A 6,133-nucleotide genomic window follows, 5' to 3' on the forward strand; every position below is an offset into this window, starting at 1 on the left:
AGGTACCCCACGCATCCCTGTGAGTTGCCTGGCCCTTCTCTATGGTACTCACCTGCTCCCATGTAGCACACTGCACCACAGTGTATGGAGCCCGGCAGGAGCCCCACCTTCCCTTTAGAATCCTCCCTGCCTGCCAGGCTCCACACCACATGGTGAATGTGACCTACACCGTCCCAAGGAGCACAGAATCTATTGTCTTGGGCCTTGCAACCCAGCCACCCAGGGGAACCCCAATGTATTTCAGCTTCCATGATCAAGCTGTTGGGTGTCCACGGTGAGTGCAGTGTCTTAGGACCACCAGACACATATGCTTTTCCAAATGTGCACCTCTCCTTCCCTCAGCCTCCCACATCTGCCTTCCTGCTGGCAAACGGACTGTCCCATCTGTTCATAGCAAAGTACTTAGTCTCCCTGGAGCTACCCTTACAAATCACCGAGCAGGACCCCCATCTGTCTCGTTTGCTGCCCCTGTGTCAAAAGCGAGCAGTATTCATCACGTGTTGGGAACAGGCCTGCTACCATCCCTCCTGAGGACAGGGCGAGGTGCTGCCGCACTGGACACACAACAACAAATTCTTAGAGCAGACACCAACCTCTCAGCCCCCTTGGCTGAGCCCATGGGCTGTTACACAAAAGCCTAGCCTTGAAGCAACAACAGGTGGTTCTGGATAGTCGTGAGCTTTAGACTGCTGATTGGGAGCAGGTGTGTGTGCTTCAGGGGCACGCCCTGCTGCACATATCTTAGTAATTCCTGACGAATTCAGACTGTTACAAAAGATGGCCCCACAGGTATAAGTACTCCATAAGCTCATCCAGTTTTTAAATCAAATACTTCCCTTAACCTTATCCAAGGGCTTTGACTGATTTTCTTGGCTAGACACCAACAAATGTGGGGGCTGGTTATTGATTGGCATTTTACTTTGCTCAATGTTTCAAGCACTAGGTGACCAAAAGCTCACCAGTGGCTTATCATCTCTGCTATCCAGAGAGTGCCCACGGTTTTTCCTTGGGACTTATTCCTAAGCATGACAGAGTCAGCTGTGATGGGAGGACAACTGTTGGAGTCACTGCTTTGGCATTTTGCAGTATGACAACCCTGCTCACATCTAGAGTCTGGATACTTAAATAAGGACCTGAGCTTAGGAGCCCACCCTGAGTTCCTGCTATGCTTTCCCTGGTGGAACCTTTTATTTATTAAAAAAAAATTTTTTTATTGGTTTTAAAGAGAGAGGAAGGGAGAGGGAGAGAGAGACAGAAACATTGATGAGAGAGAACATTGGTTGGCCGCCCCTTGCATGCCCCCATCTGGGGATTTGGCCCACAACCTGGGCATGTGCCCTGACTGGGAATCAAACCTGTGACCTCTTGGTGCATGGGTCAGTGCTCAACCACTGAGCCACACCGGTTGGGCCCCGGTGGAACTAAAGTGAGCCCAAGAAAAGTTACTGACCTCAGCCCTGATTGCCTTGTAAGCAATAGGTGCTTCTCCCTGCTCCACAGTGAACTGGGGTGGAGGACTGGCCTTCCACCAGCTTATTGAGCCAAATCTCTCCTTTTTCTGGGATCTGTAACAATTCATCTTGTGATTTTATTTCCCACGTGAGTGTCCTAAAACTGCCTTCAATCAAAATGTCTGTGGGGTTTTCACCTCCCCAAAGTGGGAACTCAGGTGTCGAGGGAGCTATCTGTGTGGGGGCTGTGCCTCCATATTCAGCGGGTTATAATTTGCATATTCTTAATTCACTACGGGCCCCCAACATGCCTCAGCACAACATACAAAGGTTACCCCAACCTCCCTCACACACAAGCACATCCCTCCACACTCCTTGACTTCATACGTTAATATTGCACGTTTATACATGAAAACACCCCATCCCATTCCCACCCAGAGTTTCCACCACCCTGAAGACTTGCTCACACTCAGAATCTACTGCATGAAGAAATGGCTGTAAACTACAATGGGGATGAGTCTGGTGACAAGGGCATGTGCCACCTGGATCTCTGCAGGGAAGGCCTGGTGTTCTGAGTTGAGCTGGCTGGGGGGCAGCGTCAGTTCCAGGCACGTGAGGACTGCTGAGTGCAGACATCTGCCTTCCAGCTGAGGTCACCCCCTGCCAGGAAGGCTCGGATTCCAGGGCTGATGGAGGCAGAGTTAGCAAGGCCTGGCTGAGCACCGTGGCAGGCAGGGGACCCTGAGAGCGCCTGTGCTGTGGGCAGTGGCAGGGCACTGAGAGGCACACACAGGGACTCGCAGGTGCTGCAAGCTTGGCTGATTGTACTCACCTTCACTTGAGAAACTTTGCGGCCAGGATGTGGGAGCCCAGGGAGTACTTAGAGCCCAGGAGCCTGAGGATCAGCAGCCCCGGGGAGGACACAGTGTAGGGCAGCAGCTGCGAGGCTGGGACCAGGTGAGCAGCCCAGGGGAGAGGCACCAGAGCAAGGCCCCGGGAGCACGTGGGTCTAGACGGGAGTGCAGGGTGCTGCTGCACCAGAGGCTGTTCCCAACTCCTTCCCGTGAGCACCTGCACAGCTGCTGCCCCATTTCCTCCTGGAGCCACAAGATGCCTACATGGTAAAGAACAATCCAGTGGAGCTGAGCTGCAGCACCTTCCCTGCCACACACACCTATTCCAAGTGGAAGGGCAAGTGGGTCAGCCAGGATGACCACGTCAAGTGGGAGGACCGGAATGAGGCCACCCACCTGTGAGGGCAAGAGGTGCAGATCAAGGTGTCTCTGCAGCAGGTGGACGAGCTCTTTGGGGTGGAGGATTTTTGGTGCCCGAGTGTAGCCTGGAGTTTTGCAGGCACCACCAAGAATCACCAAGCCCATGTTCATAGCACACACTGTGCATGAACTTCGACCAGGAGCTTTTAGGCAAGAAAGTATCCCTGGACCAGGAGGTTCTCCTGCAATGATGCTCACCAAAAGGGTGCCTGTGGCTGAAGTGGAATGGCTCAAGAATAAAAACTTCATGGTGGTGTTTATCCTCATGGTGTCCCTTCTCGTGGTGGTGGTGGTGGTGGTAGTCGGGGGGGGGGGGGGGTCGTGTACCACCCCAACTACCATGACTTGGGACAACTACATCACCAACTCATCCACTGCTGTCACTGGAGGCTTCCACCCAGTCAATTTCAAGACTGCAAGGCCCAACCACCTGCAGCTCCTGCACCCCTGTGCCTTGGACCTCACAGCCAGTGCCGGCATCTACTGCTGGCCCATGCATTCCCTGCAGGACTGGGCCAACAAGATCCCCGTGACCAGCTTACCCCTGCTGGAACCTCTGCCCAGCCTCAAGATCAAACTCTACAGCTCCAGCACCAATGGACCGGGCAGGCCTGCCATATCAAGCCAACCTGAGTGGTCCTGCTGCTGGGCATGTACCCAGGCAGTTTCTCCTGGGATGCTCGCTTCTTGCACCTGTGCAGTGCCAATCTGGGCTCCCAGCAACTCCTGGGCCTGCCCGGTGACCCTGGGAGGAGTGTCAGGGGCTGGCACTGGGCAGGAAGCTCAGCATCCCTGGCATAGGGGTCAGCCTGTTGGTGCCCAATGGAGTCATCCAACCCCCAGGGCAAGTTCTACAAAATGTACTTCCTTATCAACAAGGCAAAAATCACCCTCCCACTTTAAGAAGGGACCCAGACAGTACTGAGTCCTTCAGTGACCTTGGGGTCCATGGGCCTCCTGCCTTTTGGTGCCCTACTGTGCCGAAGTCAGTGCCAGCAACTGGATCTTCCAGATTAACCACTGGAAGGAGGTGATGAACCTGGACAAGGAGACCCTGGACATCCCTTGCTACTGCCAGCTAGAGGTCAGGTACTGCCACATCCTGGTGACCTGCTAGGCACTTACATGTTTACGGGTGAGTCTTATTCCTACATGGCAGTCAAGTGGCTCCAGCTGGCCATCTTTGCCCAGCCCTCTGCACATCCCTGGAATACAGCCTCAGAGTCTACTGCCAAGAGAACACACCTGTAGCATTGAAGAAGTGGTTGGAGCTAGAGAAGATCCTGGGCGGCTACCTCGTGGAGGATGTTTAAAGACAGTTACTGTAACTAACACCTCTCCCTCCATGACATCTCCCATGTCCACAGGAGGAGCAGGCTGCTGGCCAAGTACTAGGAGTCCCTTGTTTCACATTTGCAGTGGCAGCCACAAGGTCCTATGCTGCACCTTCACCCTGGAGAGGCACAGTCTGGTCTCCATGAAGTTCTGGGTATGATAGGTGGAAGGAGAAGGACAGATATTCCGGCTGCACATCATACTGGCAGAGACACCTGCTGTCTCCCTTAATGCCCTCTGCTTTGCAGCATGCTCAACACCCTGCTGGGACCCTATGCCTTTAGGATGCTGCTGTCCTTCTGCCTGAAGATGTACAACAACCTGGATGCCCCAAATTCATGGTGCCTGTTGGCAAAAATACCTCTCCATGGACTGGTACCTGAACTATTTGCCACTGAAGGAAGTCTCACAGCTATGATCCTGGACCTCTGGGAAGCTCTGCAGTAGGATGACAGGGACCTCAACAGCCTGGTGAGTGCCTTGGAGGAGATGGGCAAGAGTGAGATGTGGTGATCACGGCCACCAATGAGTACTGCTGAGCTTCCCCAGACTGTGGGCTCCTAGGGACTGGCAGGAGACAGATGCAGGGAGGCCCGGGCAGCCTCATGTGGGGCAATTAGGCCTCTGCTGCCCCCAACTCACAGCCAGAGTCACCCCTTCCCCTCTTCTCTTGCCACATCCCCAGACCCCGACTAGTCTTAGAAAATCCAATATACTATGGTTTCAGGAAGACCTGTTGTTCCTTCTCCACCCCTGCTGTCTCTCCTGGCCTCAGACCTCATGCAAAAAAGAGAGTGGGCTGAGGCCTCTGGAAGTAGTTAGGGGAGCAAGGGGGTGGCCCTTCTTCCACCCCCACCCTCCACACACTGCCTCAGGACCTCTGGGTTAAGTTTAAGTTTCATTCTTTATTTTCTTTCTCAGCTATTGATTTCTCTCTCCTCCCTAAGCGCTCTCTCTTTACATCATTTTCTTCTTTGAAGCATCAAATACATTTCTGACAAACCGCTTTCTCCTTTCCAAAGCTAAAAGGAAAAGGAAAGAAAGAAATATTTAGCCTGCTAGCTAGAATCAAGGAAGAACACCAAAACCATAAAGGAAAAGAAAAACTCAGTTTCTTAGGAGATGCGAATGATTTATTATCCAGATATTTGGATAAATCCATTTTAAGGGAAAAAAAAGAAAAGAAAAGAAAAATAACACAAACACATACAAGAGACAGCCTGGCTCCTCACCTTCCATGGAGTAAGCTGAGGCTATTTTGGGACCTTCCCAATCCTGCTTTCTTTTTCTACCCCCTCATAAGTGTTGTTTAATAAACATCTTGTTCCCTGAACTCTGCCCCTGACTCTGTTTTCCACAGAATCCAAACTATGACAACAACCATAATTCCTTCATCCAACAGTGATTTAGTAAATGTCAATGACCTGGTAAAGGTTCCATTTTGGATCATACATTCTAGTGGAGAAAACAATCAACCTGTAGCTATGTCTTGGCCACAGACACACGCATACACACATTGCATTGGGAGATGTCCAGTGAGCAATTTGATTAGGGCTCTTGATCCACTGGATTCTGCAAACAGAAGCAGGGGAGGGTACAAATACATAATTGTGAGTTATTAAAAAACAGTGTTTGAACTAGTTCCTGGGTTGTTCACAGAAAATAGGCCTGGGAGTCTTTAAATACTACAGTGCTTTGACATGTTTGTTGTTTAAAGCATGGGTGAGCTATGGGAAGGACCTAGACCAGCAACCTCCAAGCTCACATTCTCCTAGTGTCCCCTGCTACTTGCAGCTAAAGAAGATGTCAGGCCAAGTGGGGAGGTGGGAGGACCCTCAACTTATGGGTGAGGAACTTCATATTCTGACCTGCAGTCTCCAAATCTTCTTGCACAGTCAAATACTACCCTCACTCCATCTGGGCTCCTATCTTCTCCCTGTCCCATTCCTAGTGTCTCATTGAGTCTGTTCTGCTTTTCTCAGGCTTTTCAGGTTGTAAACCTCATTCCCTGGACCATTGGCTCCCACAGCAGACATCAAAGAGCCTCCTCTTCAGAGGTAGTTGCTTAGTGGC

General features: G+C 51.6%; 1 pseudogene; it reads left to right on the top strand.

Moving 5' to 3' along the window:
• Positions 1-249: 249 nt before the first annotated feature.
• On the top strand, positions 250-4,573 carry LOC118629365 (annotated as a pseudogene).
• The last annotated feature ends 1,560 nt before the right edge of the window (positions 4,574-6,133 follow it).

The sequence above is a fragment of the Molossus molossus genome, unplaced genomic scaffold (assembly GCF_014108415.1).
Source record: "Molossus molossus isolate mMolMol1 unplaced genomic scaffold, mMolMol1.p scaffold_m16_p_14, whole genome shotgun sequence".
NCBI classification, from domain to species: Eukaryota; Metazoa; Chordata; class Mammalia; order Chiroptera; family Molossidae; genus Molossus; species Molossus molossus.